This window comes from Mercenaria mercenaria, unplaced genomic scaffold, assembly GCF_021730395.1.
Source record: "Mercenaria mercenaria strain notata unplaced genomic scaffold, MADL_Memer_1 contig_1774, whole genome shotgun sequence".
NCBI lineage: Eukaryota > Metazoa > Mollusca > Bivalvia > Venerida > Veneridae > Mercenaria > Mercenaria mercenaria.
The window spans coordinates 28,514-40,481 of record NW_026459777.1 but is presented as its reverse complement, the minus strand read 5'-3'; positions in this window follow the sequence as shown (position 1 = coordinate 40,481).

Sequence of the window (11,968 nt, the reverse complement as noted above, 5' to 3'; positions counted from 1 at the left end):
TTCCCCTTTTTTTTGTTTGATCTCTAAGATCCTAGTTATTTAAAAGATCGGCAACCTCCCCTGGTTTTGATAAGGCGGAGACCATAAAAGGTTTGCAAAAACTCGCTAAAAATAACTGATAGTGTGTGTGAAAAAAATTAAAATATGTTTGTATAAGTTTTAGATTTGGGGAGCGGAACAAATACCTACTTTGGGTTACTCTTTTTTATTTTTACATTAAAAATTTCAAAAAGGGACACACACCAACCCCCCCCCTCCCCCCCCCCCGTCCCCTCCCCACACACCCACTCCCTTTTTCAAAGACACTCCCCCATCATTTCCCTTTCATTTATCAAACATTTTTCCATTATTCACATATTTAAAAAAATTTTGGAACAAAAACAAAATGCAAGTCCCTTTTTTTTCTATTACTGTCTGCAAAAAGTTACAAAAATTTAGTTTAGAATTAATATTAAAACTTAAAAAATTTCAAATTTTTTATTTTTCAGATAGAATTTGTTTTTGTTAATTGTTTTAAATTTTTTCTAAAGTGAAAAAAAAAAAAAAAAAAAAACCAAAAAAAAATCCTGATAGTGATCGTATTTAGCCCGACGAAAAAAGGGAAGGGGCCAAAAATGTAAAGGCGTTGATCTCGATAAAAAAAGGAAAGAAAAAATAGAATCGATTTTTAAAAAAATTCTTCCGTTTTGGGCCCTGTTTGGGGGACCGAGGTTTTTCCCCCCCTTTTTTTTATTTTTGGTTTTTTTTAGTGTACATTTTACTAAAACCCAAATTTAATGGGAAAAATTTTATTAACTAGTACAAAACAAGTCGATATTTGTTGCATCTGGAAAATTAGGGGTCGCGGTGAAGGGAAATTTTGTCCGATTTAAAGATCCGGACCGACTTCCCTTTTAACCCCAAAGGAAAACTCCCCCTGTACGTTTTTAAACAGACTTTTTTATTTTTTGCTTTTGAATGCGGGGTTTCAAAAATGAAAGGTGATTTTCGCCCCCCCCCCCCCCCCCCCCCCCCCCCATGAGGGCCCACGTGATTTTCTCATTGCCAAGAAAACTAAATTTTTTACGAAAAAACTCTGTAAAAACGGTAAACTCCTATTTTCCCGAAAAATTTTTAAAAATTTAGTAAATTCGATTCCCAATAGATAAAAAGTTTTTTATCTTTTTAAAGCTATCCTTGCCCCTTTGTTATGTTCATAGTGGGCCCCTTTTAATTTCTTTGGGGTCCTACATCCGATTTTTTCGATTTCCCTTTCTGCTTTTTCCCCCCACAAAAAAAATACAACTTCGGGCTTTACAATGGCGCGGTTTGGGTTTGTTAGCCCCCCCTTTTTTACAAAAAAATTTCCTTTGTCACATTAAACTTTTTCTCCTATCTGATGGGACCGGGGGAAAGTACACAGAACGCTCTCAAAGACATGTCGGCTAAGCTTTAAAGACAAAATTAAACCCAGGTCCCCGGAATTTAAAACCCGGGGGGTTGAAAGGTTTTCAAAAAAAATGTTTTAAAAAAAAGGCATGGAATCGCCCCGGAAGTAAAATTTTTAAAAACCCTTGGTAACGGTTTTTAAAACGAAAAATAAGTCTCAATTTTGCGTTTGCTCTTTAAATAAAATCAAAGTTGATTTGAAAGTCCCCGTGAAATAATTCCTTCCCCATATGGGAAATCCAAACAAAATTTTATTTCCCTGAAAAAATCACAAAATGAGAAAAATTTTTTTAAATTGTCACACTGTTAATTTTAAAATTTTTAATAGTTTTTTTGCGGTCCCGGGGGCCCTCCCCCTGAATATTGTTCGGGTGGGCATTATATTGGGCGGAAAAAAAAAAGCTGGGCTGAAATTAAAAATGTTCATCTTTTCTCAAAAGTTTTACCCTAAAACATCAAAGAACAAAATTTTGAAATAAATTTGGAAAATAACATTCAAAACAAAGGTCCGGGTTGTCCCTAATACGGTCCCTGTTCTCTGGTTCGGGTTGTCCCATAGTCCGGTTTGTCCCTGCTTCGAATGTTTATCATACACAGTATTCATACAGATACACCCTTTTGTGAAACTTTTACCATGTAACTTTTTAAAGCTACCAGCGTGACCTACCGACCAGCGAGATATTCGAGCTAATTTTGGCTTTAGATTATCAGATAACCAGGTCTAAGAGTGGTACATTCACAAAGAATTTGTAAGACGCTGATATAGTAAAAAGAGGCTGGTTACATTGTCGGGGGTACTATAGTCTTGCAGATATTTTCCTTTAATCACAGTACCGTCATGTCGATTACTTTTCTTATTTGCGCAGTGCTCGTGTTGGTTAGTTTCAATATTTGCACTATGACTAGGTATTGAAAGTCATACCATTCAATTTTGTTTTCCAAACGACTATACACACTGTGTACGTATGTAAAATGTTCCTGCTTATCGGATCTCCATAGTATCGATTATTTGGCAGTTTGTAGTATGCCACCCTTTGATTAGTTAAAACCCCGCATCAGAGCTCGATTACTATGCCTATAATTTTGACGATATAAATACATGTGTAATTTATTGATTTACAAACATGATACGTAGGGCCTTCGTGGCCGAGAGGTTAAAGTCGCTGACTTCAAATCACGTGCCCCTCACCGATGTGGGTTCGAGCCTCACTCGGGGCGTTCAATTCTTCATGTGAGGAAGCCATCCAGCTGGCTTACGGAAGTTCGGTGGTTCTACCCAGGTGCCCGCTCGTGATGAAATAATGCACGGAGGGGCGCCGGGGGTCTTCCTCTACCATCAAAGCTGGAAGGTCGCCATATTTTATGAATTGTGTCGGTGCGACGTTAAACCCAACAAAACAAACAAACAAACATTATATGTAAAGATAGGAACATATGTATAGCATTAAGGTATAGTATAGCAATTAAGCAAGTATGGTATGCAGGTTAAGGTTTTACTTTTTTTATTTGTATTCACTGAAACAAAACGATATGAGTCTGTGTTATATTGGCCTGTTTTGTGATGTCTTAATAGCTATGTAAGGTAGTTCTGCACATTTGATAAAGCAGAACGTTATTTATTCCGGAACACGTAGAATAAAGCCTACTGAATTGAAAATCGTTGTATGAATTCATGGCAAATTCATGACTAAATTTATTAAAACGGCAATATCACTATCTTTCTTGTTTGTTTGTTTTGGGTTAAACGTCGTTTTTCAACAGAATTTCAGTTATGTAACAGCAGACAGTTAACCTAACCGGTAATCCTGGATTCTGTATCAGTACAAACCTGTTCTCCGCAAGTAACTGCCAACGTCCCCACATGAATCCGAGGTGGATGTCGAGTGATTTCAGACACAATGACTTTTATCAATTCGTCACGGGGAAATAATGCTTCGTCCGGGGATCAAACTCACGACCCCACGATCCATAGATCTGCGTTTTCCCTACCTAGCTAAGCGGTTGGGCTTGATTAAAGAAAGAATATGATATCAAAATGTTTGACACATTAAGAAATTCCAACATGTCTTAAAGTTAGTCCAAATAATTAGACGTGGTACAAAAATTGTCATTTGACATTCAACATTCAATATTCTGACCTTTTGCACTTTTACTATCAAAGTTTCTTTCTTTTTCAACGTCCAAAGAGATACTATCAAAGTGTAGCATAATGTTCAATTACAAAGTCAGTTAACATTGTACCCAGATGAAAACAAAATGCCTTTGCTTCAATATTTCAAGGTTAAAAGGATTCACAATCTAATATTACCCAGGAAATGTCACTTCAAGATTTACACTTGAATTTTACATTTGTCGAGCCACCATTGTCATCCGACGGATATTTGATTATATTAATCAGAATCAGATAATTAATAACAAATGAGGTAAAATAGTACTTTTAATTGAGGCCATTAAGTAAATTACACTCTGTACAATCTTTAATCTCGGTTCATAAAGCTACAGATCGAATATGACAGCTCTAGTCGATTTTATGCTATAAATATGTAAATGTAGGTAACTGTTAAGACCTGATATAATATGAAAATAAAAACATAAATTAAAATGAAAGTATATGACATGAGTTATGTCAGGTCTTATATATAGGACTAGTCTTATAGTCAGCGTATTATGTTCCTGGGCAAATATCTCTAGAACAAGGAAATATACATTTATTTTACCAGACTAAAGACCACAGTTGATTAACGACTTTGAAAAGGTTCATAAAAATCAACTTTGCATAAAAAAGTCTATTAACGAAAATGTTATCAACATTGTGATTTTGCCATGCACTCCCACTATAAAAACGTGCAGGGAAATCAGTCGAGCAAAAACGTCAAGCACACGATTCTTTCTTGTGTATTTACTGAATTTTCAGAGTATATTCTGAAAATTAAAAAAATCAGGTTTTCATAAAAATCTTCGATGTAGAATATTACGAAACCGAAACTGACGCAGACAAAAAAGGCAAGTTGGCTAAAAGGGCAAATAGGACGAAAATAAGGAATGAGCAATGCAATCTGCTGTTCCTTTCCATCTTGGGCTGTGACACCAATTCAATTCAATTAACCTGTTAAATTTTTACATATATGGTTTACAAGAGGGCCATGATGGCCCTATATCGCTCACCTGAGTTTAGTTACTTGCTTGAGCAGTTAAAAGTAATTACTAAATATATACAGGCAGGTACTGTGTAGGTGTGTGTTGAGGTGTGTGTGGGGAGGGGGGGGGAGGGGGGGGGGAGGAAGGTGGGGTTAGAGGTTGGGTAAGAGATTGGGGAAATGATGTGATATGACAATGTCAAACATGAAGCTTTTTTAAAGTTTCCACTACATAAATAAGGGGTAAAGTGACCACAACTCCTAGTGGCAATGCTTTTTGATGAAACAGAATAATTTGAACAAACTTCGTAAAAGGCCACCCAAGAACCAGTTGTGTTTAATTATCTTAAAATTGGACCTGCTGTTCATATAGGGAAAAGTGACCATTCCCTCTTGGGGTCATGTTTTTTTTAACGAATCCAAAAAAATTGAGCACTCTTGGTAGAGGGTCACACAAGGACCATTTGTGTGAAATTATTTCAAAATCGGGCCAGCAATTTCATACAAGAAGATTTGTTTTAAGTTTACATGATATACATGTAGGGAAACTGACCACGCCCTCTGGCAGCCATGTTTTTTGAGGAATCAAAATAATTTGAAAAACCTTGGTAGAGCATCACATAAGGACCATTTGTTTAAAATTATTTCAAAATCGGGCCAGCAGTTTCATACAAGAAGAGCTTTAAAGTGTTCACTATATACAAATAGGAACAAGTGACCACGGCCCGTGGCGGCCATGTTTTTTTAGGAATCGGAATAATCTGAACAATCTTGGTAGACGATCACACAAGGACCATTTATGTGAAATTATTTTATAATCGTGCCAGCGGTTTAAGAGGGGATGCCGTTTCAATAGTTTTCTATTTTTGTTTGTCTTGGCGGCCCCTATTTGAAACTAAGCGGAACTATTTGAGCAATTGTGTAAGACGACCACCCAAGGAACTACCAGGCCATGTTTCATCATCTTCCACCAAATGGTTTCAGAGGAGATGTTGTTTAAAAGAAAGTATGAACGGACGGACGCCGGACGGTGAGCGATCACAATAGCTCATCCCTAGCTCAGGTGAGCTAAAATTTCACAAATGTAATCACTATAGGGTGGTGATGCATGGCAATTTCATCCGCATCCCGCCGGTAAGCACACTTATTTCCCTTTCATTGTTTTCAAATTCATAAAGTTACATAAACAAAGTACGTTATTGATGGATCTTCATGAAAGTTTATACAAGTATAGATCACTGTATGGCAGAGCAGATCTCATTAGGGTCTCATCAGTATTTGCACAGTTACTGTCCTTCATTTTTTTGGCGTTATACATTTACAGCATTACATATATTTATAATGAACGGCTCCTATTTAGCATGATTTCCCCGGTATGATATCTATTTGTTTCATGGGTATTTGTTTAAGAACATAATGACATATTTAGACCGATATGTCAGTCAATCTAGAAACACTCTAAACATATAAAACAATTTTAACTCTATCTTTGTAACTAACTCGATGATCATTTGTCACTATTTTTCATCAGTTTTGAATATTTTACGTGTCTGTTTGCTACACCTTAAACCAAATTATTATGTAAAGGTAACTTCACTAAACGGCTTTGCAAATGCATAGTTTTTGAGATTTTGCGGAGACCTATTGGGAATATCTTGAATAAAGTGCTTGATATTAAGATTGGTTTAGTCTATTACGTGCTTTTTTTCTAATGTTTAATTCTGGAATAAGTTATGCATGATTTAATATGTTTACTGACAGTTCTTCTTATATTCAAAATTGATATGCACAAATGTAGGCTGCATCAAACTTAAAACAATTTAATAGGCATTAACAATTATACAAAAAAAACCCAACAAAAAACAAAAACAATAAGATTCTGTTGATAAGCGAATCATGTTACAGACATAATCTAAAAGAATATTTGGTATTTTAGTCATTTTCATCTTCGCAGTGGGTGTCTCCTAACGAATACACATACGTGATAATGCGTCTTTAATTATTTGATAAGTTATGAAATTTTACACAAAAGAGTGTCTTACTGTGCCACGTTCACAGATGTAATTCAAACTGGATATATTTAGAGTTACGTTATTATATATAATAAGTGAACGTTTCAAAAGCCGTTTAGTGTATGTAAACAATAGAGCACGGTATTCGTACCTTATTTAGAGGTGAATAAACAAGTCAAACATATTTTACTTTTTTTTTGTATAAATGATCTTGTTTTTATTATATGTTGATTTTTATATACATGTTATTCCCTATCATGTTTCACTTGAGTTCTGTAATTTTTACTGTGAAGCCTGTCCTAGTTTTGAGAAATCAGATATATCAGCAAGTTAATTAGTTTCTATAGTTTTCTAGAAGGTTATTTTATTAAGGACTGTGTTTTTCTGTTCTTTAAAGAATTAGCCTTTTTATCATTGGAGATACATGAAAGTGCTCGAATCTGTCTATCATGATTTAAATAGAAATCAGTCTAAGAACAAAATAGAACCAAAGCCTGATCTTATTGAAAAAAACATTCCTGTATTTCTTAACAAAATATTACCAGTTTGGAAATATTAGATGGATTGACATTAACTTTGTGGATTTTAAGAATGTATCTGTAATGAGAGGATTTATATACTTAAGATGTTCTAAGTTCAGATTGGAATCTATGTGAAATCTAGAATTAATACTGATTGGATTTGAATTTGACCAGTACGGGATTTGTACTATTCTTGCATATTAATATTGGACTTTATGGATAGTTTCAACGTATAAGAATAGTTACTTTTCAAAATAAACTTGTTTTTTGTTTATAATTGCTAGCTTGTTTTCTGTTACCTTTAGTATTTAAGTAACAAACAGTTGTTCCTTTTAGATGTTACATGATTAAATTTTTTTTAGAAAACTGAACATTTTCAAAATTGATATGATGATGTGAGAAAAGTTATTCCAAATTATAATTGTGCAAACAAAATATTGTATATATTTGACTGACACGACTTTCTACACTATTTTATCAAATATCACGTAATTCAGAATGCTCAAGGTTTTGGTTGGATCAAAAAATAATAGTATTATTGCAATAATTCTATTATCATCAATAGCATTTATGATGATGTGGAAATGGAGTAATGATATATATTTACACACGGCAAGTACATAGCTTTTATACGTATCTGTAGTATATGTTTCGTAATCTTTTCCATATTTTCAAGACAATTCTAACAAAAAAAAAAAACACACCAAAAAACAAAAAAAAAAATAAAAAACTGAAGGTAAATAAAACTGCGAATCTATTTAATATACATAATATTTTGTCTTAATTTGTTGGAACAATTATATGGCTTTATAGATTTGAGGCAAGTAATGTGTTTTATTTCTGATTTCATAAAACATTTTTTTCAATGCAGAAGTCTTCAGGTTTACGTCAATTTATTCTCAATGCAAACTGTTTTCATGCACTGATACGGGCTATGTTCTATGTTCACATTACGCACTATATTGTCAGGTTTTAGACAGTTTCATAGAATATGGACGTAACCAGCACAACTGGTCAAAACCAAACCACTGACCTTAATCAAAATATATAAGAAGATCCGTTGGAAACATTGACTGCAATCATGCATAATTATAGCAGACTCGTTTCGACTGAGTCTATTCATGAGAGGTTATAAAATGAGCAAAATCCACTACGCTCTATCCGTTCAAGCTGTTTTCTTTTATAGTCAATAAAAAACCTATCAGAAATGGAACAAAAATAATGTTTTCCAGTCTAACTATTCGAACAATATGTAATGCTACTGCACTCATCCGTTTGCCGGCTTCCATGGCCGGTGTAACATTGTAAACTGACCCCAATAGAATAATGACCCCCCGGTCATTATTTTAAATAGAATAGTGACTCCCCGGTCATAATATTATGACTCCCCACACGTAGAAAAATGACCCTCACATAGAATTGTGACCCCCTATAGAATAACGACCCCCTAACCAAAACCCTAACCATAACCCATCTAAGGTACACTTACAACATAATTATCCCCCACCGATAGGCATCGGAGGAGAATATGGTAAAGATACCCGTCCGTGCGTGCGTCCGTGCGTGCGTCCGTGCAACATTTTTGTGACCGAAACTCCTCATTCATAATTGGACGGAATTGATTCAAAATATCAGGGATTACTACTACCGATGCCTAGTTGTGCAGGAAGGAAAAACAATTTGGATTTGCTCCACCTGTTCGGGAGTCATGGCCCTTTGTTACTTTTTTCTTATATATATATATATATATATATATATATAAGAAAAAAGTAATATATATATATATATATATATATCGCAAAATTATAAAATGACTTCACACGCTCGCTTAGTTTTTCTTAAATTTTAATATAAAAGTCACAAACTAGTTTCGCCGTGAATGGCTCACCAGTGTGTCTAAACATGGATACGGGTCCTGGTCGGAAGCCAATGAAGCAGTGACCTTGCGGGATTTATAAATGTTGTAATTTTAATAGCAATCTATACAAGATATTGTGAACCATCGGGTAACGTCGCTTACAGGGTCATGTTTGGGACTTTGGGGGTGCCTATTAATGACACTGTCCTCTGTAAGACACAATTAACAGGGAAGCTTAAAGCTGCTGAACCTTCGATTTTTCGAGAATTCTAAAATTTCTTTTTAGCATTAAAATGTGTTTTTCTTAGTATAACTGTTACAGCAAATAAAAAATACAGCTTGCTTGCATCACCTAATTCAAGTACATAAAGCATTATCGTTGAAAATTGAAGCAAAGTAAATTTTTATTGATTATCGGTGGTTCGAGAGCTTTAAAATCTAATGTTCGGTCAAAAAAGACCCCCAAAAATTAAAATGAGCGAGCTTTATGCATAATAAGGATGATTTTATAGAACGAAAGAACTTTTTATTTGAAAGTCCCAGGGTGTTGACCTGTGCTTTGGTAAAACAAGACATCACGTCATCTGTTTAGATATTAGGCTATTATACTAGTAAAACACACAACGTTTATACAATAATGATAATTCAAATGAAAACCCTTTTAAATTTCATTTTTCAAAAGATGTACGTTTATTTCTTAGCGGTGCCTCTAAGTTATACTGCTGTTGTGTCAGCTGTAGACGCAGCAGCAGCAGAAACAACAACAACAACAACAAATATAAGCATATAAGCAATAGAAACACGACAGTGACTTGAATTGATATAGAGTATGTTAGTAATAGATTAGGTGGGGGGGGGGGGGGGGGGCAATATTTTTTAGATACAATCGGGGGGGGGGGGGGGGGGGGGTCATTATTTTATAAGGGGTGTCAGTATTTTATAGAAAATGGGTCATTTTTCTATTCTATGATGGTCAGTTTACAACGTTACACCGGCCGCGCCCATTTGTTAAGGTTTTGCATGTAAGCTGGTATCTCAGAATCTCAGTACCCCTTGAAGAAATGGATTGTACCTTCTCACGCTTGTCCATTGTGTTAATATGACATGCAATGCACAGATTACATAACTCTTTTTATTTGTTCCCCAAGTCACTTCCAATGTTGCATATAAGCTGGTATCCCAGAGACCACAAAGTGGAATAACTTGAAACATCAAACACCTTTTAACCGTGATATTCTTGCATGCAATACATATATGTTATATTTATAGTTTGCTTTTTCATAATTCTATGACCCTTGCTCGACTTTGTTTGCTTTATTCGTTGCATATGCCCTGGTATCTCTATAACCAAATTATTGGAATGAATGGTAACTTAAAACCCTTAAAAACTGTAATAATATGATATGAAGTACATCGTTATATAAGATTAGTTCGCTTTTTCGCATGGTTATGCCCATTTTTACGATTTCGGTTAAGTTTTTATAACACTTCTTTGTGACTAAGCTTTTGAAACACCATGCTTTGCTTTTCCTCACATCACTTTTTATTCAGTGGTTTAGTATTGTGATATTATTGTTTTCGTTGATTTATGTCAATTTAGGGGCATAAAGTTAAACGTTGCCAGGAGTAACAAGCAGAGGACTCTATGTAGTAGTGTGGTAGTTCCTAAATCCCACGTTTGATATATGTCTTCTGACATGTTTTGTTGGAGCATAAAGGATGTTTTTCTTTATGCTCAGTCTTCTGCAAAGGCACTGAGTGCATGCGTTTTCGTTTTTTTGGGTTTGCTTTTTATATAAATTTACAAGTTTATTTTTGTGTATTACGTTGCCATTGCGTGTATTTAGATTTGGCGAGGATAACTTATAGTTACAATGTGATGTGCCTTTGAAACATGATGGGGGTAAGAGTGAGGTTAGATTCACTATAAGAAGCCACAGTTAGAGGACGTAGCCGCCACTACAACACTCCTCATGGAATATGTGTATGTGCAACTGTATACACGCACACAGTGGCTGAGCACATGTACATTAAGTGGTTTAAGCTCCCCAGTGGATGTTTTGTCATTGGCCCTTCCAGTGCGGTGCCGCAGTGTGTTGTTTTACTTGTACGTTTGGTCCTCATATGTTTGTATTTTCTACGTTTTTGTTTGTGTTTGTTAGTCTTGTGCACATCAGCTTGCTGTTGGTTGTGCTTAGGGGAGACAGCGTATTAAAAAAATTGACTTTTCTTGTGTTTTTACCATTTCTTAGCCAAATGACTGGGACATTTGGTCTTGTCGTATGAAATATATTTGTTTGTGTTTATATTTGACATACTGACTGAATGTGAAATTTGATATCCAATTTTTTATTTGACCTTGTAAAAGCTCTGTAACGAGAAGGTAATAAAATATAGTTTTCTTAAAAGTACAAAATAAATGGTCCAAGGCATATTTAAATGTCAAAATTGTATTTCTTATAAAAAGAAGTTATAATTACAGATCAAAAAAGTTTATCAAGTATATGTGTTACCACTGACCAACGTACACCCTTTGGAAGATGTAGTCATAATAAATTGAAATTCATGTTTACATTTCAATTTTAAATATATATATATATTTTATTTACAGATGAAAATGAAATACATAGAAAGAAGTTTCACAGTCAGAGGAGTTTCAGCGCAAAGTTATGCTACAGTTGTGACAGGCTTTTTTGACATTGGGCCGTTTAAGAGAACGAACCAAGATTTTCGGCGACGAACTTTCTATTACAATGTTGCACGAATATTTAAACGTCTCAGAAATATGCTAGTCGTTTATTCGGATTCTATACATTTTCTAAACCATATCAAAAATATTCGAAGCAATCGATTAAATGAAACAAAACTGATATTATTTGAACGGTCATCTGCATGGCCGTTTCATTTAGTTGAAGACATAAGACGAATTTACAGTTCTGTTAGTTATCCTAAACACTATCCGACTACACTTTCATCATTGTACACTTGCACTATGCATGCGAAGTATTATTG